The sequence below is a fragment of the Macaca fascicularis genome, chromosome 3 (genome assembly GCF_037993035.2).
Source record: "Macaca fascicularis isolate 582-1 chromosome 3, T2T-MFA8v1.1".
Lineage (NCBI taxonomy): Eukaryota > Metazoa > Chordata > Mammalia > Primates > Cercopithecidae > Macaca > Macaca fascicularis.
Genome location: NC_088377.1, coordinates 144,252,905 through 144,268,396, shown reverse-complemented (window position 1 = coordinate 144,268,396; position 15,492 = coordinate 144,252,905). Strand labels below are relative to the sequence as shown.

The following is a 15,492-nucleotide window of genomic DNA, read 5'->3' as shown; positions in this document are numbered from 1 at the left end:
GTTTTAGAAACAAAGAGCCATGGCATTATAAATATATATGAAAATATATACATATTTGTGGAAAAAGTCAACTACAACTTCAAAATATTTTCTACATATATATCCTTGTTAACTATATACACACACACACACACACATATATATAGAGAGAGAGAGAGTTATATAAATATATAGTTCTATATGGGTGTTGTCATGTGTCACTTAAGAGGGATATGTTCTGAGAAAAACATTGTTAGGCTATTTAATCATTGTGCAAACATCATAGAGGGTACCTTACACAAACCTAGGTGGTATAGCCTACTACACCGTTAGGTTATATGGTGTAGTCTATAGCTCCTAGGATACAAGTCTGTACAGAATGTTACTGTGCTGATATTATAGGCAACTGTGATACAATGGTAAGTATTTAAGTATCTAAATGTATCTAAACATAGAAAAGGTACAGTAAAAATATGGTATAAAAGAAAAAGACATACCTGTATAGGGCACTTACTGTGAATGGAGCTTGCAGGACTGGAAGTTGCTTGGGGTAAGTCAGTGAGTGGTGAGTGAATGTGAAGGCCTAGGACATCACTGTACTGTGCTATAGTTTTATGTAACTGACAGTGTAATAAGTTTGTTTACACCAACCTGGCCACAACCACATGACTAATGTGTTATGCTACAATGTCAGGACAACTACAGTGTCAGTAAGCAATAGGAATTTTTCAGCTCCATTATAATTTTATGGAACCACCATTGCATATGTGGTCCATCATTGACTGAAATGTCATTTTGCAGAACATGACTGTATGTACGTATGTGTGTATATTTATATACCTATATATAAATTATAACCTTTGTAATTTATAAGGTTATAATTTATATATAAATTTTATGTATTAAATATTATATGTAATAGATACATATGTATGTATATATAAATTATAAAGCAAGATACCAATCTCAAATGCCCACAAGGCCCATAAATCTATCATGAGTGAGTCAAATAGTTGTCTTGGTATGTGTGCACACATTGAATGAATGGGTCAGACTGTGCCCCTTTTTAAAAGCGTACTCTTATGGTAGCTCTGAAAGCCAGTCTCTGCTAAATGCCACTTGATTGCTGCATTTGCAACAGTGAATCCAGTGGAATATGAATCCAGTGTCATCAAGTGTAATAATTTTTGAAGAAAAGTGAAAAATTCTGATTTTTATGGTAAAACCTACCAATTCTCTCCCTCTCTCTCTTTTTTTTTATCAGGGTCTCACCCTGTCACCCAGGTTGGAGTCCAGTGGCATAATCACAACTCACTGCAGCCTCCATCTCCCAGGCTCAAGCAATCCTCCCATATCAGCCTTCTGAATAACTGCTTTTTTTTTTTTTTTTTTTTTTTTGGTAGAGATGGGGTCTCACTATGTTGCCTAGGCTGGTCCTTCACTGTTGGGCTCAAGTGATCCTGCCTCCTCAGCCTCCCAAAGAGCTAGGATTATAGGCATCAGCCACCATGACTGGCCCCAATTTTTAAGTGTTGCCAATGAATTCTCTATTTTTTTAAAAAAAACTTGTGCACACTAAAAACACCTGCAGAGTGTAGTTATACTGTTGGTTGTTAATTTGCAATCTGTGGCGTGAAATACACTACCATGACATGAGTAAGGTCTATCTTGCATATTTTAAGAGATTTAAATACTATCTTACCTTCTTTTTCTGATATAGAAATCATAGAAATTGTTTATATATCCTTAAACTCTTATAAACTATCAGTAATAACTGGAAATGTGGCCTTTCCATGAAATGAGGCAATTTGTTTGCCAGAAAACACATTAAAATATTTTGTAATGGTCAATTTTGTGAACTAGAAACAGCTGTGTTTGGTGAAATGTTTGTTAGAATCTATTTTTTAAACTTAAAAAAGTTTCCTTTCTACTTTGTTTAGGTATCAAAGTTTGGTATCAAATGAAAAAAGTTCAAATTATACTTATGTATGGTTCTATTGGCTTTTTAAAAAACTAAGATAAACTGAAGAACTGTGTCTCTAAATATAATACAAAACAGATTTCTTGGAAGACTGTTAATTTCTGAATATTCCACCCTTTTCCAAGGAAATTCCAGGATAATCTGTTACGAAATTATGATGGGAAATAGCTATTTTCTGTTACAAGTCAATTATAGCATTTGAAGAAATTTATTTGGTAGCTAACTGGTTCACATTAGTACATAAACTAAAAGATTCTGAGGCTCTAACTTTAGAACTTTTAAATGTAACACTTTATTATTGGGAGAGCCAGCCCCCAATATTTAAACATAGGTTCTTTTCTTTTTTCCCTAAGTGTCAGCTAGTCTGAGAAATAAAGAGAAAGAGTACAAAAGAAATTTTACAGCTAGGTCTCCGGGGGGTGACATCACACGTTGGCAGGCTCTGTGATGCCCCCTGAGCTGCAAAACCAGCAAGTTTTTATTATGGATTTCAAAAGGGGAGGGAGTGTATGAATAAGGTGTGGGTCACAGAGATCACATGCTTCAAAGGCAATAAAATATCACAAGGGCAGAGAGGCAGAGTGAGATCACAAGGCCAGGGTGAAACTAGAATTACTGATGAAGGTCCATGTCCTGCTGGGCACACATTGTCACTGATAAACATCTTAACAGGAAACAGTGTTCAAGAGCAGACAACCGGTCTGACTAGAATTTGCCAGGCTGGAATTTCCTAACCCTAGCAAGCCTGGGGGTGCTGCAGGAGACCAGAGCGTATTTCTTAACTTATCTACAACTGCATAAGACAGACACTCCCAGAGCAGCCATTTTAGAGGCCTCCCCTGGGAATGCATTATTTTCCCAGGACTGTTCTTTGCTGAGAGAAAGAATTCAGTGATAATTCTCTCATTCATTTTTGCAAGAAGAGAAATATGACTCTGTTCTGCCCGGCCCTGCAGGCAGTCAGGCCTTATGATTATCTCCCTTGTTCCCTGGAAATTGCTGTTATCCTGTTCTTTTAGGATGCCCATATTTCATATTGTTCAAACACACATGTTTTACAAACAATTTGTACAGATAACGCAATTATCACAGGGTCCTGAGGCAACATACATCCTCAGTTTACAAAGATGATGGGTTTAAGAGATCAAAGTAAAGACAGGCATAGGAAATTATAAGAGTATTGATTGGGGAAGTGATAAATGTCCATGAAATCTTCACAATTTATATTCTTCTGTCGTGGCTTCATCTGGTCCCTCCGTTCAGGGTCCCTGACTTCCCACAACACTTGATAATACCCATTTAGTTATTTTTAAACTTCCGTTCTTTTGCTCACCAAAAAGTGTTAGGATTCAAATACTCAGATGTTGAATTTTCTGCTTTACTCAGGGATTTGAATCTCTTTGATATTTAAATTTGGCCCACCAATCTACTGAAGTGATTTCCATTGAGTAGCTATAGGCTGAGTTGTGTGTTGTTGGAGGCAGATCACATTGAGTTGAAGACTGTGTTAATCCAGTCTCCATTGCTATAACGAAATATGTGAGACTGGCTAACTTACAAAGAAAAGTGGTTTAATTGGCTCGTGGTTCCACAGGCTGTACAGGAAGCATGGAGGCATCTGCTTCTGGGAAAGCCTCAGGGAGCTTTTACTCATGGTGGAAGGCAAAGCAGGAACAGACATCTTACAAGGCAGGAGCATGAGCGAGAGAGAGGAGAGGGAGGTGCTGCACAGTTTAAAGCAACCAGATCTCATGAGAACTCTATAATGACACAGCACCAAGGGGATAGTGCTATACCATTCATAAAGGATCCACCCCCATGATCCAGTCACCTCCCATCAGACTCCACCTCCAACACTGGGTATTACAATTCAACATGAGATTTTTTATAGGGACACAGATCCAAACCACATCACTGACTTTGCCTGGATAGCAGTGTCAGGAGGAAATGTGTGACAGGTTTTCGATTCAAAGGCTTTTAATATCCATTCCAAACTGTATAGTGAGTGTGTATTCTACATACAGTCAACATACAGTATTTGTCATGTCATTCATGACAAATATCAAATTTTTGTTCTTCTTCCTTCATACACAGGCATGCACATATACACACTGTTTAATTTGCTGGTGTTAGTTCTATGACTGGTCCAAATCACATGTGGATATGGAAAGGGAGCACCACACATTGTGATTTCCTTTGGTGATATGTGCAACCCTTCATGCTGCAACCCCACCCTGATACATAGCCATAGAGTCTTCAGGCATGTGCTGAGCACCCGGTGTGTGACATGTACCATGCAGGGTTCCTAGGACACTAGAATGATCCCTGGTTTCAGAGTACTTCTCATCTGATGGACAGACATGTGCATATGATTTCAACACATAAAGATAAGTGCTGTCATGGAGGAATGCATGAGAGATGGTGGCCTGATTCGTTCAACATTTTCGAGTACCTGCGTGTCAGGGAGTGGTCTAAATGCTCAGGATCTATCAAGTGAACAAAAGAGGCAAAGATATTCTGCCCAAAACACAACACTTGCAGAAAACATAAAAGGGCTCATACCTGAGTTCTGAGGTTTGCTCTGTATTTACATGACAAATGAGAATTTTAGTGAACAAAACTGAATGGCTTCTATACACTAGCAATAAATGAGCCAAAAAATGAAAGTGAGGGGAAAATTTCATTTTCAACAGAATCAAAAAGAATAACTTACTTGGGAAATGATTTAACAAAGAGTAGACTTGCCTAAATATGTGGCCAGGATTTCAAGCCCCCTTACCAGTGAATTAGCAAGAGTAGAACTCAAACATCCTTATATTCTGCTCCCAAGTTCCATTTTATGGTATTAATGGGGAAGTTCAAGTTGCAATTTTGAGTTTTTGTTCTTTTTTTAAAGACTACTTCTGTGAGTAGCCATGAAAGACTTCACTGTTCATCACAATCTGCCTGGCAGAAGGGGAAGTGAAGGGCACTTGGGGATGCCTCCATGCTAAATGCACTATTGACGAATACCAGAAAGAACACTGGGTGAAACAGCATCTTCAAAACTTGAAGGTGGGGCACCAGAGGTCCCAGACTTTGTTGTGGGGGAGCACCTCTGTCCCCACACTGAAGCCTTGCAGCCTAGAGCTGGGGTATACTGACTGACAGACAGCTAAGAAGGGAGGTGCTCTCAGCACATAAAAGGGGGCTTGAAAGGTGGGTGTCCACTACTACTTGGCAGCATAGAAAGCAGCCAAACCCAGAGATTCAGCCCACTGTTCTCTGGGCTCACCCACATTTACAATGACAACACATAGGACAAGGTCAGGGAAGTGGTTTTTGTCTGTGATCAACAAAGTGAGGTAACAAATGACCAGCTATGGACATGTTCTTCATACATGTGTAGCCCTTGTATGAGAGATGCTCTGATCTCTAAAGGCCCAGGCTCCATTTCTAGTTTCTCACTGCCTGAGCCCACTCCAGGCCTTTAAAGGTGCACTAGTGGTGGAGCCTCTGCCTAGGAAGGATTAAACACTGATTAGTCTGTCACATCCTGCAACAGAATTCCTTCTAGTAGCCAGGTCACTCCCTGCCTCTTCTGGTTAATGTTTTGTGACTTTATTCTAGTGGTTTTATCCCGGCTCTGTTTCCTGACTCCGACTGTGTTCTGATCCTTAAGTGAATATGCTTCACGGCTTTGGCCCTGTTAGGTTCTTTCCTCTTAACATTGGTGCAGTCTTTGAAGTTCTGACAGAGGCATATGGGTTTCAGTCTGGCTCATTTCCTGCCTCTCGGGCTCACAGCCACTCCAACCTGCTACCATCTCCCCCCAGGATCCTTGGAGGTAGAGAGGAAATAATTTTAAACATGGGTTAAATGATTATTAAAGGTCTAAGCAACTGCAGTTTCACTAGGATAAATGTGGGTGCTTTAAAGGGAATGACACTTATTGGCATGGATGTGTTTAGGCATGCTTTTAATTTATTTGACCATATGTTTATCTTAAAATTATTGCAACTTTGAAGTCATACATGTGGCTAAGCACCTGCATTACTCACCCACCATGCCCACCGCATTTGCTGTCTTAACTCTTGGGAGGCCCTGTTTGCCCTCTTTGACCTCCCCCTCACATTCCTGTGGTGGCCACCAAAGAAGGAACAAACAGCTGTGAGAGAACAGTCCCAGAATTCTCTGCTCATCCTGTGAACCTTGCCAACCACACAGAAGGGAGAAGAGTTGTGAGCAAGGCAGCTAGTTTTGTAAGGCACACTTTGCTCTTCCAGGCCTATGGACAGGCCAAATTACCTTGCTATGCTCCATCTCTTACATTTGCCTTCTGTGACAGATAAGTTGCAGTGGAAGTGGTGAATAAACATGAATTCTTTTAACTGCGTTGTTGGTTTTAAGATAAGCTTAGATCAACAACAGTTTAATGGAAATTATTAAGCACTTACAAGATGTCAAATTATGTGTGAGGCCTCAAGGATTAACAGAGCAGGGTTCCTGTCATCAAGGAGTGCACAGTCTAATGGGGGGGTAGATGTTTAAACATGTTGACCACAGTGTACAATGTGTGCAATAATAGAGGCATCTGAAAATACAGCAGCAGTAGGGAGAACTAATCGATTCTGCCTGGAGGTGTCACTTGAAGGAGCCACAGGTGGTGACCACTGAGTTGCTTTAAAGGAAGAATAGGGGTAATTGGAGTGTTTTGAGTAGATAAGAGAGAAAAGAAATTGCAGATAGGTAGAAATAACATGTAAAAACATGGTATGGTAGATGGCCGAATAGGAAAAGCTCCAGTCTACAGCTCCCAGCGTGAGCGACACAGAAGACGGGTGATTTCTGCATTTCCAACTGACGTACCAGGTTCATCTCACTAGGGTGTGTCAGAGAGTGGGTGCAGGACAGTGGGTGCAGCCCACCGAGCAAGAGCCGAAGCAAGGCAAGGCATCGCCTCACCTGGGAAGCGGAAGGGGTCAGGAAATTCCCTTTCCTAGCCCAAGGAAACCATGATAGACAGCACCTGGAAAATTGGGACACTCCCACCCTAATACTGCCCTTTTCCAAGGATCTTAGCAAATGGCACACCAGAAGATTATATCCTGCACCTGGCTTAGAGGGTCCCACGACCATGGAGCCTCCCTCATTGCTAGCACAGCAGTCTGAGATCTAACTGCAAGGTGGCAGCGAGGCTGGGGGAGGGGCGCCCACCATTGCTGAGGCTTGAGTAGGTAAACAAAGCAGCCTGGAAGCTCGAGCTGGGTGGAGCCCACTGCAGCTCAAGGAGGCCAGCCTGCCTCTGTAGACTCCACCTCTGGGGTCAGGGTATAGCCAAACAAAAGGCAGCAGAAACCTCTGCAGATGTAAATGTCTCTGTCTGACAGCTTTGAAGAGAGTAGTGGTTCTCCCAGCACGGAGTTTGAGATCTGAGAACGGACAGACTGCCTCCTTAAGTGGGTCCCTGACCCCCAAGTAGCCTAACTAGGAGGCACCCCCCAGTAGGGGCAGACTGACACCTCACATGGCCGGGTACCCCTCTGAGACGAAGCAGCCAGAGGAACGATCAGGCAGTAACATTTGCTGTTCAGCAATATTCACTCTTCTGCAGCCTCCGCTGCTGATACCCAGGCAAACAGGGTCTGGAGTGAACCTCCAGCAAACTCCAACGGACCTGCAGCTGAGGGTCCTGACTGTTAGAAGGAAAACTAACAAACAGAAAGGACATCCACACTAAAACCCCATCTGTACGTCACCATCATCAAAGACCAAAGGTAAATAAAACCACAAAGATGGGGAAAAAAAAACAGAGCAGAAGAGCTGAAAATTCTAAAAATCAGAATGCCTCTCCCACTCCAAAGGAATGTAGCTCCTCGCCAGCAACGGAACAAAGCTGGACAGAGAATGACTTTGACGAGTTGAGAGAAGAAGGCTTCAGGCGATCAAACTTCTCCTAGCTAAAAGAGGAGGTAAAAACCCATCGCAAAGAAGCTAAAAATCTTGAAAAAAGATTTGACAAACGGCTAACTATAATAACTAATGTGGAGAAGTCCTTAAATGACCTGATGGAACTGAAAACCATGGCATGAGAACTACGTGATGAATGCATAAGCTTCAGTAACCGATTTGATCAACTGGAAGAAAGGGTATCAGTGATAGAAAATCAACTGAATGAAATGAAGTGAGAACAGAAGCTTAGAGAGAAAAGAGTAAAAATAAATGAATAAAGCCTCCAAGAAATATGGGACTATGTGAAAAGACCAAATCTATGTCTCATTGGTGTACCTGAAAGTGACGGGGAGAATGGAAGCAAGATGGAAAACACTCTGCAGGATATTATCCAGGAGAACTTACCCAACCTAGCAAGGCAGGCCAACATTCAAATTCAGGAAATACAGAGAACGCCACCAAGATAATCCTCGAGAAGACCAAGTCCAAGACACACAATTGTCAGATTCACCAAAGTTTAAATGAAGGAAAAAATGTTAAGGGCAGCCAGAGAGAAAGATCGGGTTACCCACAAAGGGAAGCCCATCAGACTAACAGAAGATCTCTCGGCAGAAATTCTACAAGCCAGAAAAGAGTGGGGGGCCAATATTCAACATTCTTAAAAGAATATTCAACCCAGAATTTCATATCCAGCCAAACTAAGTTTCATAAGTGAAGGAGAAATAAAATCCTTTACAGACAAGCAAATGCTGAGAGATTTTGTCACCACCAGGCCTGCCCTACAAGAGATCCTGAAGGAAGCACTAAACATAGAAAGGAACAACAGGTACCAGCCATTGCAAAAACATACCAAAATGTAAAGTCCATCGATGCTAGGAAGAAACCGCATCAACTAACGAGCAAAATAACCAGCTAATATCATAATGACAGGATCAAGTTCACACATAACAATATTAACCTTAAATGTAAATGGACTAAATGGTCCAATTAAAAGACAGACTGGCAAATTGGATAAAGAGTCAAGACCCATCAGTGTGCTGTATTCAGGAGACCCATCTCAAGTGCAGTGACACACACAGGCTCAAAATGAAGGAATGGAGGAACATCTACCAAACAAATGGAAAACAAAAAAAGGCAGTGGTTGCAACCCTAGTCTCTGATAAAACAGACTTTAAACCAACAAAGATCAAAAGAGACAAAGAAGGCCATTACATAATGGTAAAGGGATCAATTCGACAAGAAGAGCTAACTATCCTAAATATATGTGCACCCAATACAGGAGCACCCAGATTCATAAAGCAAGTCCTTAGAGATTTACGAAGAGACTTAGAGTCCCACACAATAATAATAGGAGACTCTAACACCCCACTGTCAACATTTGACAGATCAATAAGACAGAAAGTTAACAAGGATATCCAGGACTTGAACTCATCTCTGCACCAAGCAGACCTAATAGACACCAATAGAACTCTCCACCCCAAATCAACAGAATACCCATTCTTCTCAGCACCACATCACACATATTCCAAAACTGACCACACAGTTGGAAGTAAAGCACTCCTCAGCAAATGTAAAAGAACAGAAATTATAACAAACTGTCTCTCAGACCACAGTGCAATCAAACTAGAACTCAGCATTAAGAAACCCACTCAAAACAACTCAACTACATGGAAACTGAACAACCTGCTCCTGAATGACTACTGGGTACATAACGAAATGAAGGCAGAAATAAACATGTTCTTTGAAACCAATGAGAACAAAGATACAACATACCAGAATCTCTGGGACACATTTAAAGCAGTGTGTAGAGGGAAATTTATAGCACAAATGCCCACAAGAGAAAGCAGGAAAGATCTAGAATTGACACCCTAACATCACAAAAGAACTACAGAAGCCAGAGCAAACACATTCAAAAGCTAGCGGAAGGCAAGAAATAACTAAGAGCAGAACTGAAGGAGATAGAGACGTGAAAAACCCTCCAAAAAATCAGTGAATCCAGGAGCTGGTTTTTTGAAAAGATCAACAAAATTGACAGTCCACTAGCAAGACTAATAAAGAAGAAAAGAGAGAAGAATCAAGGAGATGCAATAAAAAATGAAAAAGGGGATATCACCACCGATCCCACAGAAATACAAACTATCATCATAGAATACTATAAACACCTCTACACAAATAAACTAGAAAGCCTAGAAAAAAAATGGATAAATTCCTGGACACATACACTGTCCCAAGACTAAACCAGGAAGAAGTTGAATCCCTGAATAGACCAATAACAGGCTGTGAAACTTTTACACCATTGGTGGGACTGTCAACTACTTCAACCATTGTGGAAAACAGTGTGGCGATTCCTCAAGGATCTAGAACTAGAAATACCATTTGACCCAGCCATCCCATTACTGGGTATATTCTCAAAGGATTATAAATCATGCTGCTATAAAGACACATGCACACGTATGTTTATTGTGGCACTATTCACAATAGCAAAGACTTGGAATCAACCCAAATGCCCATCAATGATAGACTGATAAAGAAAATGTGGCACATATACACCATGGAATACTATGCAGCCATAAAAAAGGATGAGTTCATGTCCTTTGTAGGGACATGGATGCAGCTGGAAATCATCATTCTCAGCAAACTATCACAAGAACAGAAAACCAAACACCACATGTTCACACTCATAGGTGGGAATTGAATGATGAGAACACTTGGATACAGGAAGGGGAACATCACACACTGGGGCCTGTTGTGGGTGGGGGGAGGGGGGAGGGATAGCATTAGGAGATATACCTAATGTAAATGACAAGTTAATGGGTGCAGCACACCATCATGGCACATGTATACATATGTAACAAACCTGCATGCTGTGCACATGGACCCTAGAACTTAAAGTATAATTAAAAAAACAAACAAAACGTGGTGTTGTTTAGGAATTGTATTAGTTTTCTGTGCTGCCATAACAAATTACCACAAACTTAGTGGCTTAAACACAAATTTATCATCTAATAATTCTGTAGATCAGAAGTCCAAGCTGAGCCTCAGTTGGCTAAAATCAAGGTATAACCATGGCTACATTCATTTCTGGAGGCTCCAGGGAAGCATTTAGTTCCTTGCCTTTTCCAGCTTCTGGAAGCCACCTATGTTCCTTGACTCATGACCACCTTCCTTCATAGTCAGCAACAGTGGGTCAAGTCCTTCTCATATTTCAGATCTTTCCTCCTCCTCCTTTCATTTCATGTCTGAAATCCAGCCAGGAATGATTCTCTGCTTTGAAGTACTCACATGATTGGATTGGGCTCACCTGGTTAATCCACAATAATCTCCCCATCTCAAGGGGCCATTCTTAATCAAATTTGCAAAGTCTCTTTTGTCATGTAGAGAGAGCCATCCACAGGTTCCGTGGATTAGGACATGCACATCCTGGGGAATGCGGGGGATTGTTCTACCTACCATAGGAACTGTAGTTGCTATTACAGAACTGAAATCATCATAGGAGATAGAGGGAGGAGACAGGTTTGGAGAAGGCGGCAGCTACCAGATAATGAAGACCTTTCTACACCATGTTAAGGAGCCTAGACTTAATTCTGAAGGTGGTAAGATCCTTTGAAGGGTCTGAAGCAAGGTGAGAATTGTGTTTCGATGGAGCAGTCTGCTGGCAGCATACAGGACAGACGCAAGGAGGACAAGTGAGGAAGTCCTCAGTCAGTTTACTAATTTGATAGTGTACTGGGAGTCTGGTTACTACAGGTTGGTAAGTGATGAAAGGGGAGGGAATGAAGGGACAGAGCAGAGACTACTCTTTTGAGAAGAATTGAAGTGAAAAGTCAAGGAGAGAAAGAAGGTAATTAAATGGGAGCACAACGCCCGAGGTGGATTTTGTCTTGTTGGTTTTTGAAATGAGAGAGATGAGCAAATTTATAGGTTTAAGATAATAATGATTATAATAAACTAGCTAACACTGATTAAGACTTTATTTGTGCACTAAGATACTAAACTACATGTGTACATTGATTCATTTTTTGTGTCTCTTACAACTGAAGAAACCAAGGCAAGGACTAGTTAAATATCACTTCAAGTTGCATAATTTAAAAAAACAGCAAAGCTGGCCAGGCATGGTGGCTCACACCTGTAATCCCATCACTTTTGGGGAGACCAAAGCAGAAGGATTACCTGAGACCAGAAGTTCGAGATCAGCCTGGGCGACATAGCAAGACTCCATCTCTACAAAACATTTTAAGAAAACCTAGCGGGGCATGGTGATGCACACTTGTAGTCCTAACTACTTGGGAGGCTGAGGCAGGAGTATCGCTTGAGCCAGAGGAGTTCGAGGCTGCAGTGAGTTATGATTACACCACTGTACCCCAGCCTGGGCAACAGAGCAAGATCTTGCCAAAAAAAAAAAAAAAAAAAAAACCTTGCAGAGCTATAATTCAAAATAAGATCCACAAGTGATGTGGATCACTTGTGGTAAGATCCTTTGAAGGGTCTGAAGCAATGATGTACTTGACTACTAGACTATGCTAGCCAGTAAAGAAGAAGTAGGGCCGGGTGCAGTGGCTTATACCTGTAATCCCAATACTTTGGGAGGCCAAGGTGCGTGGATCATCTGAAGTCAGAAGCTCAAGACCAGCCTGTTCAGCATGGTGAAACCCCGTCTCTATTAATATACAAAAATTAGCTGGGCATGGTGGCGGGCACCTGTAATCCCAGCTACTCGGGAAGGCTGAGGCAGGAGAATTGCTTGAACCCGGGAGGTGGAGGTTGCAGTGAGCTGAGATCGCGCCATTGCGCTCTGGCCTAGCCAACAAGAGTGAAACTTCATCTCAAAAAAAAAAAAAAAAAGAGGAAGAAGTAGAGATTAAAAGGAGAGAAGCTATCACTGATGACTCAATGCCTAGGAAAAGGTAGGAGAGCATATATTTGAAAGCACAGGTGGAGAAGGAAAGGAATATGTGGCCTAATATTTTCTGTGAACGAGTTAGACGTGTGAGAAAGCTAAAGCTTGAGATAACAACCTATGGGAAAAGTCAAAGGAAGCAGTGCTGAGAGCTCAGCTGCATTTGGAAACAACTTCAAATGGCTATGTTGTTTATTTCCAGCAGTGAGAGGGGAGCAGGCGAAAGGGAGATGAGAGTGGTAACCATTTATACTTTCGCATTTATATTACCTTCCAAAGCATGCCAGCCATTCCCCAGAATGAAGCCAACCCGCTAGGTAATGTCAAAGTCACAAGAACAGGGTAGGCAAATAGCTATGACCACCTTGGACAAATCCAGGTTCCCTGCACACACCCACGCAAACACCTAATTGTTTCCTCATGCTGACCCCCTTCCAGATAAACTCACTTGGTAAAAGCTCTTACTGAGCTATTACTTTCCTTGGAATGTCCTAGAATTTCAATTTTTGAAATTTTTTCCATATTATTACATGTCATCCGTGAATCATGAACTCTTTTTAAACTTTATCTCTAGAGTAAATGTTTCCTTCCAGTCGCATAATTGCCAGCAGGGCAATTCAGTAACACAGAATCTATTGTGAAATCATATTTGTGAACTTATGACATTATAGCTAACCTTTCATTGTGTATACTCTTTGACAATTTAAGATTGACCTTTGTGCTGTATTTCTTAGATTCTGCATTTTTGAAACATGACAAACTTGAGTTCTGTACCCATTTGTATCATACAATGTGAAAATGCAACCATTTTCCATGTCTGATACTGTTTATGAGTGAAGCATTTTTATCCGCTAAAACTTAGTGTGAAGTTTCTAACCAGGGATCGACCTGCTTAAAAAGTTCATAATTTCACAGAAAAGTCTCTTTTTGATGGATGTTGACATCTAGATTATGATTTTTTATGTTTAAGGTGGCTAAAATCTATTCTCCACACTTTAGTCTTTTTAAGAGATATTTGTTTTTTTAGAGGAGACCAATATAACAAAGTTTATCACCTAACATTCTGAACATCTATGACTTGACCTTCTCCAATTTATGTAGAAACTGCAAGGACATATCACGTGTTGTACCCTGTCAGCTTTCTTTTTTCTGGTTCGTAAGGCACCAAAGGTCAGCAGAATGATAGAGACAGAAAACAGGAAAAGAAACCTCTGTAATTTTCCTGCTTTTCTGTGCCCCTAAAACTAGCCAACATGCATCCTTGGCCCACCTACAATTAGGCTTCAAACCATTGCTGTTAAATATGGGACTCAACTTAGGGAAAATACAGTTGAGCATTCACTGAGTCAGAGCTAGAATCTGGCTTTATCTGCCACTAGGACCTGATCACAGTACTCTCTAGCTTAAAATTCTGTTCTAATTCCCTCTTGTTTACAGCAATAGTCTGCAAGCACATTTTTAATAGCCTTTTGCTATTAAAAGTAATACATATTGGAAAAATTAGAAAACACAGGCAGGCAAAAATAAAAACATAAAAGCAGCACATTCTTACTACCCAGAGCATATCATTTTAACATCTTAGTTCTTATCCTTCTGGATCTCTCTATATTTACATACTCATATGTAAAATAAGATCATCTTCTATGGATGGTTCTTGCTTTCTGGCTTAACAAGATGTCTCAGCTTCACTTTGTGTCTTCCCTATACCAGACCTGTAATCAACCATTTCTAACCCTTGCTGCTTGCTTTTAGTGGGAAATAAGATTATAGACCAAAACATATTAGCGGAGTACTCGTTGTTAATGTGGCATTGTTTCTAGACCATTATATATTTTTTAACCTTTAAGTTTAGTGGTACAAGTGCAGGTTTGTTACATAGGTAAACTTGTGTCATGGGGGTTTGTTGTACAGATTATTTCATCACCCAAGTATTAAGCCTAGTACCTATTAGTAGTTTTTCTTGATCCTCTCCCTTCTCCTCCCGTCCACCCTGTGACAGGCCCCAGTGTGTGTTGTTTCCCTCTATGTGTCCATGTGTTTTCATCATTTAGCTCCGACTTATAAGTGAGAACATGTAGTATTTGGTTTTCTGTCCCTGTGTTAGTTTGCTAAGGATAATGGCCTCCAGTTCCATCCATGTCCCTGCAAAGGACATGATCTCATTCTTTTTTATGGCTGCATAGTATTCCATGGTGTATGTGTACCACATTTTCTTCATCCAGTCTATCATTGATGGCCATTTAGGTTGATTCCATGTCTTTGCTATTGTGAATAGTGCTGCAATGAACATATGCATGGATGTCTCTTTATAATAGAATAATTTATATTCCTTTGGGTATATACCCATTAATGGGGTTGCTGGATCGAATGGTATTTCTGTCTTTAGATATTTGAGGAATCGCTACTGTCTTCCACAATGGCTGAAATATTTACATTCCCACCAACAGTGTATAAGCGTTCCTTTTTCTTCACAACCTCACCAACATCTGTTATTTTTTGACTTTTTAAAAAATTTTTATTTTTAGTTCTGGGGCACATGTGCAGGATATGCAGGTTTGTTACATAGGTAAATGTGTGCCATGGTGGTTTGCTGCACCTGTCAACCCATCACCTAGGTGTTAAGCCCAGCATACATTAGCTATTTTTCCTAAAGCTCTCCCTCCGCCAACTAATAGTAGTCATTCTGACTGGTGTGAGATGGTGT

General features: G+C 40.8%; 1 protein-coding gene and 1 long non-coding RNA gene across 23 annotated transcripts in view; one reads left to right on the top strand and one right to left on the bottom strand.

Moving 5' to 3' along the window:
• CCDC146 (coiled-coil domain containing 146) overlaps nucleotides 1–15,492 on the top strand; it is a 245,750-nt gene that overhangs the window by 101,513 nt on the left and 128,745 nt on the right. The gene's annotated exons all lie outside the window — the stretch shown is intronic.
• The window catches only part of LOC141409908 (uncharacterized), a 34,423-nt gene continuing 22,448 nt past the window's right edge, over nucleotides 3,518–15,492 (bottom strand). The window contains exon 2 of the long non-coding RNA XR_012432753.1: nucleotides 3,518–5,779. This is a non-coding gene — a long non-coding RNA (uncharacterized lncRNA). The remainder of the gene's footprint in view (nucleotides 5,780–15,492) is intronic.